At 37.6% G+C, this 16,488-nt stretch overlaps 1 protein-coding gene across 4 annotated transcripts in view; it reads left to right on the forward strand.

Moving 5' to 3' along the window:
• The window catches only part of FOXP2 (forkhead box P2), a 433,685-nt gene that overhangs the window by 86,807 nt on the left and 330,390 nt on the right, over positions 1-16,488 (forward strand). The gene's annotated exons all lie outside the window — the stretch shown is intronic.

Genomic DNA, 16,488 nt, shown 5'->3' on the forward strand with positions numbered 1-16,488 from the left:
TGAAAAACTGTTCTGGGGAAGACTCCTTCCACTTAGTCCTTTGATTCTTTCCATAGAAATATGATTGTACAAGCACCAAAGAGAGTGGTACTCTTCGAGATTTGACTGGTGTTCATTTGTATCAGTTGTTTACAAAAGGTGATAAATGCAGTGTATAACTTCTGTGGGGAAATACTCCTGTAAATTTTATTTTTCTACAGCTGTTCTCAGAGCTGTGAAAAAAAATGATGCAACACTTCCATAACATTAAATTTGAGAAATAATTACACTTGGCAGTTTTTGTTTGCAGCAATGCACGGAAGGCTGAAGGCTTTTGTACAGTTCAAAGAGCACATTCCACAGATCTAGCAGTTGTCAGTTGCCTGCAGGGATCATTTGAATTTTCAAGGAAAAAAAGCATCAGAGTAATGTCCAGACCGTTTGGTTGTATACTCTCAGCTCTCTTTTTAAATTTCACCTGTATGAAAGTTATTCTGAAACAAGCCATATATAAATGTGTCTAAGCACCTTAATGTTAGTTAGAAGATTTTATAACAAATTTCATTGCTTCTGGTTCTTTTTTATTAGTGCTTAATAATGTAGAGATTAATATGAAAAGTAAGATAAAAAATGAGGAATGACATTGGTCAAACACGTGGGAATGGTGAAAGTAGATAACAGCAAAGGGAAATCCCTCTACACGTTGGGATCCTGTAGTTATTTGTCGGCTTATTGCATTAGCCAAATTGTACAAGATACTCTGTGTTGCTTCGCTGTAGGAGAGCCCCAGTCAAAAAGGTAAACCCTCTGGTCTGGTGTGCCAAGCCTGGAAAACTTGCCAGCTCCTATATCACACTTGCAGCTCCGTCACTCTCCATAAATGTGTTGACTGTCACTGTGTGTCTGTCTAAAGCTTCTGCTTATCTAACAGGAGGCAATGTGAATATTTTTACGCTATGTACCCTAATAGGATTTTTGGTGAAATATTCCATGGTATTTCTCGGAAAGAAAATCTTTTTTTCTCTTGCTAGGTGATTATCTTTATTTGTTCTGGCTGTGAGTTGTTGCACAGCTCCAAGACTCCAGAGTCTTTCTGTTTTCGACCATGTACAGACACAAAAAGTTTGAAGCTAAGAAGCCTTGCTCTGGAGCACAGGTAGTTGTCCCCGTCCCATCCCCCCCGCCCACCCAATTGTGGTAGCTGCTTGGTTTGTATTGCTGAAATCTGTCTCACCTCCCTCCCTACAAAGTGCAGTGCCTTGAGCTGAACCCATACCACAACCTGACGGGAGCGGTGGTGGGGTGGACCTCCTCAGGCTTGGAACCCTCTTGCCAGCATGCCTCCTCTGAAACTGCATAGCTCTTCAAGGTCGCTTAATCAGTGCCACTTCAATCTTTTTTTAATGGTTAAAAAACCTTAAAATACTCATTTTAGCTTTAAGAAATTAAGGCATATCTTGTATTTACTGCTGTCACTTGCACAGTATTGTGTCATGATAGCCATCGTAGGTAATTGTTGCTGGAATGCTTTCATGTCATCTGTTAATAAGAAGTGGTATAAAATGCATGTGGAAAAGAAAGAAGAGAATTAAGAAATAAAACGAGTTGAGACTGTAAATCAGTTAAGTAACTGTATGTTAGATCACTGAGTAAAAATAAAATACTTGCTATGGCATTTCTGTCCCCTGTCTTTGGATGGAATTATTACAGTTATTGATTTAGTTATTTTCTTATGATTAACATATAATGTTTTCTTATGCAATAATAGATCTTACTGAAAATTGGTGAGGCAAGTTTGGGGTAAAATTACTGTGTTGAAAACTTTTGATTCTTTACTACAATATGACAGTAAAATTTTTCTGATTATGTGAGATTGTGCATATTTTCTTGATAAAGGTGGTTTTATTTTAATGCCAAATATAGCTCTTACTCAGTTTAAAGAGTGAAGAATAATCTTGTAGTGAAGTTGAAAGAACAGAAAGGCAGAAGGGACTCAATCGTCTTTAACATCACTGTAATCTGTAGATTGTTGGATTCATAAACAGAGGTGACCACTGCAATTTTGAGGTAGGTGCTCGAACTGCTACACCGTGGGATGAAGCCTCCATCTGCCTCGTGAAGTGTGGCTGGATGGAAAAGGTCCAGCTCCTAGAATAACAACTGCCTGGAGCAGAAGCCCTGATTCTAGCCAGCTGAGATCTTAAGAGCACTGTAGGGCATTATCACCACATGGAAGTAACTATATGAATCCCAATAGGTCCTCAACTCTGCAGAAGCAAAAATACTCGGTTTTGTGAAATCAAGAAGTGGACTGAAATCACTAGACTTTATAAGGTTCTTCTAAATAAGAGGTACTTTACACAGTCAAAAGGAGTCATTGTATTTATAGAAGAAAAGTGAAGCAGTCAGTCATCTCTAAATAGGGAAGTGGTTTGTATTTCATTACTAAGACAACTCAGTCTTTGCTAATATAGCTGCTTTAATTAATACTTTCTTCTTCAAAAGTATGCTTATATCAGTATCTCGCCATATCAAGTAATCAAAACCAATAAAAGAATTATTTCAAAAAGAAAGGAGTTTATCAATATTCTATTTTCTGAACTCAGACTCATCAGTTTCTTCTTGGGAAAAGACGAGTGAGAAGTCCTTAATTAAGTGCATTTTGAAGTGAGGAAGCATAGCTGCCACAGGCATATACAATCAAATTCTGCTCAGTCAGGTAGGATGTTTCCTGAAACCAGCATCTGAGTAGGGCTTCTTGCATGAATGTTATGAGCAGGATTTTGCCTTGTATAGCTGTTTGAGGTCATGTAATGTAAATATTACTGGAACTTGGGATAAGAAGGTAGGACAATAAGGGAGCCCTTGTGCAAGCACTAATTGCTTTTTCTTATGCAAATACCAGTTCCTTTTGCTAGCCTGTCTAATGCTGTGATTTTTCTCCTGGGGCAAACAAGTAGATAAATAATAATAATCTGTATTATATGTCATCTCTTCAAATAATTTTCTGCCCTTTGTTTTCCATAGCCATTTCTACATTGTTGTCTTCAGCTCCTCACTGCTTGCTTGTTCTTCTTCCCTCCTCCTCGTTTCTTGTTTGCTCTACCTGAGAAACACAGTTCTAAGTTACCTTCTCTTTCATCCTTCAACTTCTGTCTGGTTCCCAACTGGAAACTAGAGTGTTACTCTGCTCTCTCTTTCCCTGGGCTGGAGTTTCTCATTTGTCCGGCTTCATTCTGGCCAATTGCATTAGCTTCTGTAGGATGCAAGCTTTCCATTTAGAAAATAAATTTGTTTTGCTTTCTGTACCTCAGGTACAGAAAACCTTAGAAATACAGAACGTGAAAAAAAAAGTATTGCTATCTGCCTGAGCTTGCTAAAGATAGTCACATCACCACTGGCATGGATTTTGTGCAGTACCTCTGAACTCTGCAGCTGTCCCACTATGCATATTTGCTTGCTTTCTAGTCTCATGTTTCAACTTTCTCACATCTTCCCTCCACATCTCATTCCTCCCCAGTCCATTTTGTGCAGAGCGTACATTCACAGAAACTGTCCTGGCCTGTACCTGCTGCTGCAGTTACTCTCTCATTTCTCTTCTTCCCTTTGCCTCTGAACTCATCATTTCTTAGGGTACAGGTACTCCGAGTTTTCTTCTTACTAAGCTATCACAGGTCTTTTGCTGCATTCCTTTGTCTCAGCTGCAGTTAGGGTGCTTTAAAAATAAAGCTCTGGACCGTATGTTTCTATTCATACTCATCTTAGGCCCCTTCTCTAAATTTTGTCCTATTGTGTGAGATTTTACACTGTTCTGGAGCATTTTCGTGTGTTTCGCATCTCTCTGGTGCGTCTTCTGTGACTTTTAACTAATGTAAAATGTTTTAGTTTAAGGATTTCTATAACATCCTTCAGTAAATGCTATTTAAATTGTACATTGTTAGGAGAAGAACTGCAAAAATGTGAGAAACTTCTCTGTGACTTACTTGTTCCCGAAAGTGACAGTCTTGTAGAATTTGTGTTATTGTAACATCTTGCACACTAGTAAAAGATAATTTTGGCTTCATATATATAGAAAATACATACATTGAGAAAACTTCAGAAATTTAAAAACAGAATGATATATAGCCATAATTGGAAAGATATTTGGTAAGATACAACATGCTCATACCAGTACCCTGGCTAAATGTATATGAAAAATGAATTTCCAATCCTGTATCAGTTTTAAGTGTGCACAGTCCTAGTTAGGTGTAATGCAGTGAATGTTTTAGTATGTGTATCAATGCTTTATTTAGTTTATTTGTTGTATTAGTTGACAAAAGTATGCTGTAACAAGTTCCTAGAAAACTTTTTGCTTATGGCACTGACCTTGAGTGCTGGCTCCTTGATCCTGGGCAATCCACCCTAATTATATTCCATAAGGTTACACTGATCTTAAAATTAGAGTCACTTCTTCAGGAAGAATCCTATTGGGAATACACATCACATTGCTTTACTGTAAGCATGTCTCTTCCTTGGTTTTGTATTATTTTGGGGACCAAGTAAAGGAACATGTGAGGGAAGCTATGTGAAGAATTAATTTCTGTATAGCTGATGAAGGCATTCGTGTGCCGTAGTTGAATTAATCTCGGCAGTCACCTGAAACGAAGAACACTTACTCATTAGGCTTGCAGAAAAATCTCCCACCACCTTGCAACATAAGAGTTACTGTATGATCAGCTGTATGTGTACAGTGTTCTACATGGGACTATTGATCGCACTCCGAGGGACATCTCTGTTTTCTGATGTTTTCATGTGATTAAATTTCACATTTTACAGCACTTCCTTCTATCAGGGCTAAAGTTTTAAGCTCAAAGTTACTGTTTATGGAAAAGTTATCAATCAAATGGAGGGATGTGCTGTATCTATCAAGAATTTCCTACTTTGCAAGTCTTCTGTCTAAGGAGAAGGTAGATGGGGATGTGAGTTCTGGAACAAAAAACATTCAGAGGAATTTCTGGTGGCACAGATGTTAATAGGTTTGGTTTTCAGCTTGAAGATTTTTGTTGTGGTTGGTAGTGTTTTTGTTTTGTTTTTTTTTTAATTGATAATGTGGGTTAGTTTCTACATTCTCATTTTTGTAACAGTGGACAAAACTGACCAAGGGAATGTGTACAACTTCAAAATAAATATTTAAGTAATGAGAGAGGGAAATGAGCAAAACAGTGGAAATTACTGAATTGAATAAACAAATTCAAGCATTATTATTTTAGTAGTAAATTTGTTTAAAGAGTGGTTAATTCTTAGAAATTAAAAAGCTTGAAAAAATATGATTGAGGAAATACAGTGTGTTTTCTGTAAATGATTACTGTGATCCTCCAGTCTTTCAGACTACATGACATTTCAGTAAAATAAGGACAACTGGTTGATCTTACATCCTTCAAATCTGAAAAGGAAATTTTATAATTAGGGGAAGAGGTTTTGTTACCTGCCTGGTTTACAGAGTACTATGGAATGCATAAACAAAAAGTTGCATTAATGATCAGTTTTCAGTATGGTAGGCAATTAACAATGGGTGGTGCAAAATGGCAATGCATGCTAAGAGGGAGCATGGACTACTTCTCATTACATGTTTGAAATTTTTCTACTGACTAATGACACATAGGTGTTATTCTGTTCACATAGAACATTTGTTCAATATATATTGTTGTGTCCGAAAAGAAGAAAGTGGTACTGTAAGTGCTCTGGAGAATATTCCCACCAGCATTAGAATGCATTTAAATAAAACCATGTTATGCCTTCAGTTTGAGTAGTCTGTATAGTCTAGTTACTTCATCTTGGAAAAATATTGCAGGAACAGAAAAGGTCCAGAAAAGGCCACTGAAAATGATTGAAGGCATGAAAAATTATTTCATGTGAATAGAGATTAAAAAGTTTAGTATTGAGAGCAGAGAAAAAAGAGGTGACATGGTAAGAGGTATATAAAATAATGAATAGTATAGAGAGGTGAAACTTGAAAATCTGTTTACTTTTTCTAATAAAACCAGGTAGCAGGGAGATAGTCAATGAAATTAAAAAAAAAAAAGATATGGAAAAAATCAGTACCTTTAAATGCAGGCTGTGTATGTGACAAAACTTACTGGCTTTGGGATGTTACTGTCTTGGAGAGAGAATCAGTGTGCATGGAGTAAATATTGACATGAATAGCCAACAATCCCTAATTTATACATAAAAAAAATCACAATGTATGTAATGTTCGAAAGAGAATGCCAACCTTGAACTGTCTTTGTGCTTACTATCTTCTGAGTTACCTTTCTTTCAACTTTTCTCCGTCCTGTCTCTTTGCTAAGGTAAAAAGTATTTCCACTATAGCAAGAGCATATTTATTAGAAGTTTTTAAAGGGATGAAAACAGTAGTAGTAAATTAATTATAAGTTTTACAAAGTCCAGCTAATCTGTTGGTTGCTATAGTTTTGTCTTTAACTGCTTGCCATACAGTGCTTCTGACTGTAAAACAAGCAGCTGTAAGCTTTATTAACCCTTTAGAAACTCTTAATGATAATGATCCTTATAATGAAGTTGAAACCCTATATAAAGTAGACAGTTTCCTTGAATTTTAATACTATTATTAATAAAAGTAAAGGAACTTGATATTTTAGATGGGGATGCATTTTATTCTCAGCTTTGCACATACTGCATATAAATAGCTGTAGAAGAAATAATTGGCATTGCATTGCTTTGTATTTATTTTCATATCATGAAAATTACTAAACCAGGAAAATTGTCGAATGGTGTTGTATATAATAGACACAGGCTTTTAAAATTTCACTGGATCTTGTGTTATTTCCTGCATTTCATAGAGAAAAATAAAGTTTTCTAACTTTCTGTCTGCTTTTTAATTAATTTCTAACTTTTTCGTTTTTTCTTTTGCTTCATTATATTCAAGTATTTTTCCTTTAGTAGTTGCTATTCCTTTCTCATAACTGAATGTCTTTTCTTTATACTGGCTTCTTAAATCCTTTTGCATTGCCTTTTGCCATTCTTTCTTTAATCTTTTTCCTTCTGTTTAATTTTTAAATCCTTTGCCCTTTATCTTTTTTCAGTCTTTTTAGCTGCTCTCCTCTCCTTTGATTCTCTCTTAAACATTACTGCTTCTTAACATTGTGTTCTTTCATTGATTTTTTTTTTCTTTTTGTTTTGGCCTTTCAAATTTTTTTAAAGTTTTTCTTTAGTATGCCATCACACAAGGAAAAATTGATACAAATATTACCAGTGGAATTAGAAACAAATAAACAGAGAAAGGATTCAGGTATGTTCAAGGGAAAGATGAAATGTTTTTCTGTTTACTAAAAAGAAAACCCTATTTACTTTTTAGTGGGCATTGAAACACTTTACCTGAGTCTTTTTTCCCTGATACCACATCCTGTGTTTCAAACCAAAAGCAATTATCATTTCAGTATTTCATGGTACTATGCTGTTAGATTTGTTTTTTTTTCTTTCTGCATCCTGACAGATGTCTTTCATGCATAGAAGTCTCCACAAGCTCTGTCTCATGCTTTATAATTCTCCTTTGAATCTGAAATTTTTTTGAATGTATTGTTTTGAAAACAGCAGATCTCTCTATAGTCTTTTATGGACTTTTTTTAATTGATTACTTTGGAGAAAAAAGATTACATAATGAATACAAGCGTTCACTTAAATGAATTTAAAAGATTAATGTAGACACAGTTCAGAGTAGCCAGTAAATATGTAATTAAGTCATTTATTCTGTAGTCAGTAGTTACTTAGCTTCTGCATTTTTAAAAATGATGCTTTTCATTTGATGTAAATAATAATGGTCTTCCCCAGGTCTGATACAAACATTTTTTTATTAAATGTTTAATTTTTAATTTACTCTGAATAACCTGTAACATGAATTGAGAATGAAGTCTGTATGTAGGAACTCTATGAGAATCTGGGAAAATCAGTTACTGCAGAATATATTTTGCAGTTTAAATATATTTTTGCAATATTCTCCTATCATTGAGATCGTAGTTTCAGGATTATGTCAGTTTCTAAATAAAATTTTTGGGTTGCCATAAGATTTGAAAAGAAGTATGCCAAAGAGAAGGTTTAACTACTATCTCTACATTTCCCCGGTGTACTAAATTTGTACACCCTAGAGCAGGACTCGCTGAGCCACTCTGCAAATCTGGGAGGAGTTAGACAATGGGAAGGAATTTAAAATATTGGTGTAAAAGAAATTTGGATTTCACCAGAAGCTTGTAAAGGCCACCGAGAATAAGACACCAGATCTGCGTTACAGAAACTTCTATGCAAGTGCATTTGGAGGTTTTTCTCTATCTTTAATAAAATACTGCCAATTGGAAAGAAATAAAATTAGGAGTTTCAAACATTTATGGAAATGTTAAACTTTGCACTGAAAGGGTGGCTGAGAAGTCTGTGGGATAGCTAGCTGGCTGGAACTGGCATCTGTCTATGTGTTTTCCTGTATTGAGCTACGTGTAGGGTATCTTCATCTGACAGTGGAGTGTGTTGCTGACATTTCCAAAGCAGTGCCGAACTAAAAGAGCTATTGGTTTGGCGTGGTGCAATGTCTGCGTACAGTGGCACGTGAGTATGGTGCTCTGCTTCCAGCCTTGACGGGAGAGAACCACATTGCATGTCCATCTGGCAGTGGTGCGCGTGTCCGTGGACACAGGGTTTTCGTCCAGCCTAAACAACATGTGACTCAAATCCGCTAGCAGGAGCAGCGATCCAAGGATGACTGGTATTGATATGAAAATATTTCTATACCTGAGATTGTGTCATCCTAGCTGTTTTTAAAACATTACATGCAATAATGAAGAAGGAAGCAGACATGCTAAAGGTCTGCCCATGAAAGTTCCTGAAACTCTTCAGTTACTTTTGGATATTTTTCCTGACTGGGTTGTGACTGCTACAATAATTTTTTCCAGTTGCTGAGAACACTACAGAATCTACAAAGATTTTGTGGCAGATGCTGCAGTTGTTGCTACTTCTTCAATGGAGAATAATGAAAACTTATTTTACTTGGTGTAGAAGAATATAGTGTTTGCTGCTGACTTGTTAGCCAGATTTTTTTCTCTGGAGAATGGTCAACCAATCTAAAATAACTTGAGACGGAGTTTAAAACTTCACAGGACAGGTTCCTAAGCAACAAAACTTGCTTTTGTTTTGCTTTAAGCCTGTTTTTCCTAATATTTTTAAGAAAACAAAAAGCAATCATGGTGGCCCTAAGCAAAGGCTTTTTATGAGCAAAATTTCAATTGCAAATGACTTAAAAAGCAATCAGTACTGCCTGGTGATATGTATTAACTGGCAGATTGAGACATTCTGTATTGCCAACATTCAGACACTTGAAAAAGAGCATGTATAGGCAGGAGAGAAGAATTTACCATTCAACAGCAGTAGGCATCTCGTCAGCCAGAGATGTGCTGTCTCCCCTGTGCTATGTTACTGTGGGCTGTGCCTCATTTGTTTGGAGCGTTGGTTCCATCAGTCCAACAGCGTGAATAGTCAGCGCTGCTTATTTTATGTTCTTAGCCTGATTAACAGAAGCAAATCACCATAAAAACTTCATGGCACAAAAGAGAAAACCATTGAAACAACCAGTGTTTACTATTTTAATGCTGTCTGAGCTGTGCATCAGATTTTTTTCCTGAAGGTGATTTTTCCTTTGCAGTATCCCTATCCCATATGAAGAAAACCTGTCCTAGATGTTAAGGGAATGGATTTCAATAGCAGATGAGAATGAGGACTGAATAGTCACATGCAAACCAACATTGGCCCTTTTTGTGCCAATGGAGAGAGGAGGAAATGTTCGCTTTTTGCTGTGGAGTTGGATATGAAGGGAGAGGAGTAGGGAGAATGGAAGGAGCATCTGTGCTATGCAAAGGGAAAGGAGGATGCTCCATTCTGCGTTGGGAAAGGTCCCTGTTTCTGCACTTTCCTTTAATATTATCTGCATTTGAGTACAAAGTACACTGCTGTGTCAAAACAGGTTAGCCTGTAGTCCACATGTGAAACTAGACACTACATTTGATGTTATAAAATGTTTAGGAAGGGTGATCTTTTATATAAATTTACACTTTTAATATGTCAAGTATTTATGATGGAAGATCTTAGGTTTTGGGGACTTCTGTGCATATGTTCCATAGAGGCATAGAACTTGTACTTTGTTTCACGTCCCACATACAAATGATACTGCATAAAGCGCTAATTGGTTTGCTACTACAAATCTTTTTGTATGTTTTCATGTGCTTACTTTTTTCAAGTATATTTATTATTACTGATTATTTGGTGAGAAGAATAAAATATTTCCTGTCTCTAACCAGTCAAACAGATATATCGTTTTCTGAAGTGAGTTGTTTCTCAGTTGAGCCGTAGTCTATTTGCATTTAATGAGTTTATTCTTATTTCCAGACCTGGAGGTTGATGGGAGATCTTTTCACAGATTTCAAGTACAACAGGTTTTTTTTCTCCAAGCAGCACTGTAGCACTGACTCTTAGGGAATTTAATTTCCCATTCTAAAACTATATTAAATTGAAAGAAGACCAAAGGATGACTGAAAAATTTTAGGTTTATGGATGATTTGAGTTCTTTCAGTAGAGTCTTATATATGTAAATGCAGGTGTACCTGTTTGTGAACCTGTATTATGTGGTTGTTGATCCCTGAACTGTTTTCAGACTGTGCTGTATGGTATTTCTGACAATAGTGAAGAACCAAGAATGATACTATGTGGGAGAGGAGAAAAAAATTCAGAGAATTTTGGTACATGCTTGTCTTTGAGGCAAAGGCCAGACTTTTCTTGGATCCCTCGCAGTTTTATTTTGCTCTACAGAAAAAAAGTTTACTCCACAGAATTCTGCATGAAAACTAGTTTTTAAAATGTGTTTCTCTGACCAGATGCTCTAATCTAAACTGTTTCAAATGATCATATGCTACTTTTAAAGATGGAAATTGAGATCTAGTTTGGTTGGGCATTGACAGCATAAGTTCAGGACTCTCAGTCCACCATGACAGAACCAAGTGACAGGGTGGATATTTTACTTTGGTAATACTCCCTAATGATAATTTATTAATGTCCTTTTACTCCATCTGATTTTTTTCTTGCCCTGTTTAATATGGTAAACATATGTAATTCACTTCTCCACATGAATAGTATTTTATCTTGTAGCATAAAATCCTGTCATTGCTTTTTCAAAAGCACTTAGAAAATATTAAGTAATCATGAGGGTTATTGCTAATTGCATTGGCTTTAATTTGTCACTTTAAATGTTCTAATTATTTCTTCATGAGGTTATCAGCAAACTCTTAAATAGGACCTCACTGCAAATTAGGCCCTTGGGCCAGGTTATTTATTTTGACCCAAACTTCAATTGAATATTATGATTAAAAATAACTGAAGAATAAATACATTTTAATAATGGTCTTTAAAACTGGAAAAGTTAAAATCTAAGCAAAATTTAAGAGCAACACTCACATCTTATTATATTAATGAAAGCCCTGTCACATTTTCTTGAAGCTGTGGATGCTACAGCTACACACATATGGTAATTTGAATATTGAAAATAGCCCTTCCCAAGCACTTTTTGAAAAGTTTAAGTACGTCATATGAAACTAGCTGACCTTACTTCAAGTTAGTACTGAAAGACTGAGAACAGTTTGTCTGAAGTTCAGTTTGTTCAGTAAAAATATTGTAGAGGGGGAGGAGAATTGAAAACAGTTACGAAATATGTCTGTTCTTAGTGTGGCTTGGCAGGTCTTTCTCTCTTTGGCATACCAGGGTGAACTTGGGTTACCTAGCATCCCACTTGTTATTTATACCAAAAATGATCTTTATAAAATACATTAGTCTGCATCAGACACCGCTCGGATGAGAAGAACTTCCAATTTTTAATACTTTCAACATGCTGTAAATATGACAAAACACATGTGTTAGAACCAACAGAAAATGGATTTAGTAATGATCAGTGGCTTCACTGAACATACCAACAAGACAGATGTAAGATAGCATCCAGCCAATGCTACCTCACTGCAGCCTTCAAGTGAAGGAGTAAAACGGGGATGCATACATGAAAATGGGAAAAAAATTGGAATATTCCTGACTGAGTGTACTGGGTCCAGGAAAATTTTCCAAATTCTACTTCCATAATTTATTGTGGTTACAGAAGTGCTCACTCAGCCAGTCAAAAGAGGTGATTATCCCGCTGTACTCAGCGTTGGTGTGGCCTCACCTCGAGTGCTGTGTGCAGTTCTGGGCTCCACAATTTGAGGAGGTTGTGAAGGTCTTTGAATGGGTCCAGGGGAGGGCAGCAAAGCTGGTGAAAGGGCTGGAAGGCATGTCCTGTAAGGAGCGGCTACGGATTTGAGGCCTGTCTAGTTTGGAGAAAAGGAGGCTGAGGGGTGACCTCGTTGCTCTCTACAGCTCCCTGAGGAGGGGACGTGGAGAGGGAGGTGCTGGTCTCTTCTCCCTGATGTCCAGTGACAGGACACGTGGGAATGGTTCAAAGCTGCGCCAGAAGAGGTTTAGACTGGGCATTAGGAAGCATTTCTTTACCGAGAGGGTGGTCAAACACTGGAACAGGCCTCCTAGAGAGGTGGTCGATGCCCCAAGCCTGTTAGTGTTGTAAGAGGCATTCGGACAATGCCCTTAACCACGCGCTTTAGCTTTTGGTCGGCCCCAAAGTGGTCAGGCAGTTGGATGAGCTGATTGCTGTAGGTCCCTTCCAACTGAAATAGTCTATTTTGCAAAATTATTTCACAGACTGGACAAGCATTTTGTATAGCATTTGACATGGAATAGCTTCTACCTGTCCATTTAAGTTTCTTGCCTGCTAATGTATTTCACATGCCAGCTTAGTACTGGGAAAGAATAACCATTTCACAGAAATTCTTTGTGGTACATTGACAAGAAACATTTTTTGTCCAGGGCTGATTTATTGTATCTTTCATGACAAGCAGTGGTGGATAGTCTGTTTCCTAGTTATGTGAACAAGGGGCAGACTCTTACCTGTTCTTAGGGAAGGAGAAGGTTGTTTCTGGAAGAGGTGTAGTGTAGTATGTCCTGGGATGTCTTTTGGCAGGGGTGGGTCCCCAGCGCAGACACGACATCTGTGACACTGGAGACCGAGGATTAGGTGGGTTAGCCATGCTGGCTGTGTTCTGTGTGACCCCGGTGAGGCTGCTCTTGGGTGAGAGCGTGGTGGGGGTCTGAGCACTGCAGGTGGATCTACCTATTGTGCCCATGTCTTGGCATCACCAGGATGGTCCTGAGGAGGTCTATGAAGTACTGCAGGTCAGCCTGTGTTTACAGATGAGCTTTATGAAAAAGAATTGTATACCGACTGGGAAAGAAAAGCAGCTGTAGTCACGCAGGTCTGTTTTTCCTCAACACCGTGTGTAAAATACGGAGTTTGTGTGCTTGACTTCAGTCTGATTTTATACAAGATCTTTGATTTGGCAGTTATTTCCTTTACATTCTCAGGGGAGCGATAGGCATAATAAGTTGGTCTGCTGAAAACTGGAAAAAAGGAACCTTTACCAAGACCTCATTTACATTGTCAGGTTTCTGAGGTGAATGGATAGTTTCTTGAAGTCTGTGATTTGATTTTGGTGAGTGAAGCAATATTCAGATTCAAAGCAAGCTCTCCGATGTCCAAAAAGCTATGGTTGGTGCTTTCGAAATTCCTTTCAGAAGTGGCACCACTTCAGTGGGCTTTTTCCCTCCCATAGTAGTTACAGTGCCCAGCTGCTGACGTGCACTTCCCACAGTCCTGACTCTCCTTGGTCTGCTAGCAGAAGGGCTATGTTGTAGTCCTTGTGGCTTGTAGTCCCTGTAGAGCATTACAAATACTGTGCTCTGCTCAGAATCATCTGCAAGGCGTGAGTCCTGCTCGTGGAAGTGGGTCCTTTACTCTGGGACATTCACTCGCCTTTCCTGAAATGTAGAAGTTCATGTAAAGGGAAGACAGTTTGATGTACAGGTGTTGCTAAGATACTTCCTCAACTGTTTCTGTGTGCCATTTATAAGCTGTATAAATGTACATGGACATGTTTCTCTAATTAGTAGACACAGATAAAAGCCTGTGGTTCTTATGATATTTTTTTTTAATTTGGGATTCTAAATTGAGCAAGTAGTTTCTGTGCAATTTCTCAAGCACACTGGTGAAGAAGGCATGCTATAAATCCCTTCTGATGCTGGAGTGTTAAGGAAAAAAACATCCCCTGATCCTGTAGTCCATCCCACCGGCTAGATTTGAAGGATTGCTGCAGAAGGATTGACTTCAAATAAGAATTATGCTATGTCTTTTGCCTTATCTGCTTGCTTGCTTAAATAAATGGACTGTTAACATGCAATCCTCTCTTTGTCACACCCACTTGTGTTGTAGCAGCGCACATTCTTCATTTGTAGAAATTTGACCTTTAAAATAGCTTCTGGCTCTCTTAAGATTAGTTTTATTAGAACAGATCCAGTTTACTAAGTAATCAGCTGTGACTTCTGTCTTGATTTCACTTCTCAGCACAACCAACTGAAAATTGTTTGTGCCAGTGTTGGGTTTCTGAGGGATGGATGGTTCATGCTTTGTTTGCTCTTTGCACCATCTCTCTGGCAATGCATGCGGCAGGGACTGAGAAGTGCTGCCCTGTCTGACCTTCTTGCCAACATCTGTATTTGTCATTCTGCCTTACTTGTCTGTCCCACACTTTTTTCATCTTCATACTTGCTTTCAAGTCAGTAATAAAAATACTGAAAGGAAAGCATAAAATCAGTTCCTGTAGGAGATCCTAATTTGACCTTCTTATTCCTTGTTGAAGAATATTAGAGTTCTATTGCAACCAGAGGATTTTAAAGCAAATTTGAGAGGGAGCTTGATCAACAGTTTCAGGAATTTGTTAATTCGTGATGCATAATCTCATGTTCTGGGTTCCCTCAAAGCTCCTCCTAAAAGCTTTTCACTTTCAGGTTTGCTCAAAGCTATAGAGAGGCCACCTATAAGAGAAGTTATGGCTATTCCGACAGTTTCCTGTCTTGAAATCTCAGCTTGAAACGATTTGATGATTAGCTCATCCTTTCTGCAGTTCTCAGGAACAACTCAAAGCAGAAGGTGTCAAACTCTCAAAGTTTCATCAGTATATCCACATACCAGTAATCTACCATTAATTTACGCTGTTGTTACCTCTTTTAGCAGGGAAGCTAAGGTGTGAACTGGCTTAGCCAGCCATAAATGAGACAAATTGCCAGTGTAGTTAACGGAGCTTCCATTGCCTCAGCCCTGCTACACAGGCTTCCTGAATAAGTAATGGATTATTTTGTTTCCTAGTTTCCTTACTCTGAGAACTTTCACATAGACCAAGCTCATTTCAACAATAAAAAGAATGGATTACTTCCATTCTGGACAGTGTGTCTTCCGTGGGTCACCGAGAAGTACATTGCACTCTGAAGGTGGGTCATTAGTATAGCATCTGTGGTGTAACTCCTGAAGTATTTTCATTTGGTAATCTTCATGTTTTGAAAAGATAGGTGAATTGGGTTGCTAAATAGCATTTTTTTAAAGATGAAAAAACCCTATAGCTTCTTCAAATACAGCATAAAAACAGTCATGGGTTAAAATATTGCAGATTATTTAAGTTCTGCAAGTTTTCCCTGCAAATCTTTAACAGTTTTTAAGGGCAGGCAGAAGGAGTAAATAACATTTTATTCATGCTTGTTCCGAATAATAAATTTGGAATATTTATACATCTAGGGACAAGGCAGCATATTCTGTAGACTGTTTAAACTAGGTTTCCATGTGATGCATCTTTGGGATCCCACAGCTGATCTGGAGCATTAACCTTAGTGGGAATAGCAAGTGGGACAGCTCCAAACTTCAACATGCAGAATTATGCTCTATGCAAATTTCATCGTAAAACAGAAAATAAAAACTGAAGGAGCAGACAAAATCTCTGATTCTTACAGTTCATCTGCTGATACTGGTGCTCAGTGCAGCATTTGAGCCTAGAGGAGAATCACCACCACCACCATCAGTGTTAAGGCTACTGATCTACTGGTCGTGTTTCATCTCCTTGTGTGCAGTGGAGTTGTATTTGGATGATGTCTAATGTTTCTTTATTTACATTTGTGTGTACTGCTTTACTGTGTCATGGGAAAACTGCTAGTAGTCTCAATGGCTTTACTCGTGTTCAGTTCTTAGTGCAGTTCTATCTCTGACATGTCATGTTGCTAGTTTTGTGTGATTTACTGGTATTTTAATACCTTCATGGTCACTTTGAGATAATCCTCTGTTTGTTCTTCTCTTACCTATGACTTCTTCAGTATCTTTTTCAGTGTATCTGCTTTCCCTCTTTCATACTTCGTCATGGAATTTGCTGAGACTGTGTCCTTGGACTTCTGGGTTTTTTGGTTGTGTAGGGTTTTTTTTGGTTTTTTTTTTTTTTCCATTTTATGCTGTTTCCAGGTGAGTTAGCCACTTGCATTGCTTTTACTGTTACAGCTATACAGATGACTTGT

This window comes from Buteo buteo, chromosome 28 (genome assembly GCF_964188355.1).
Source record: "Buteo buteo chromosome 28, bButBut1.hap1.1, whole genome shotgun sequence".
In the NCBI taxonomy this organism is placed as follows: Eukaryota; Metazoa; Chordata; class Aves; order Accipitriformes; family Accipitridae; genus Buteo; species Buteo buteo.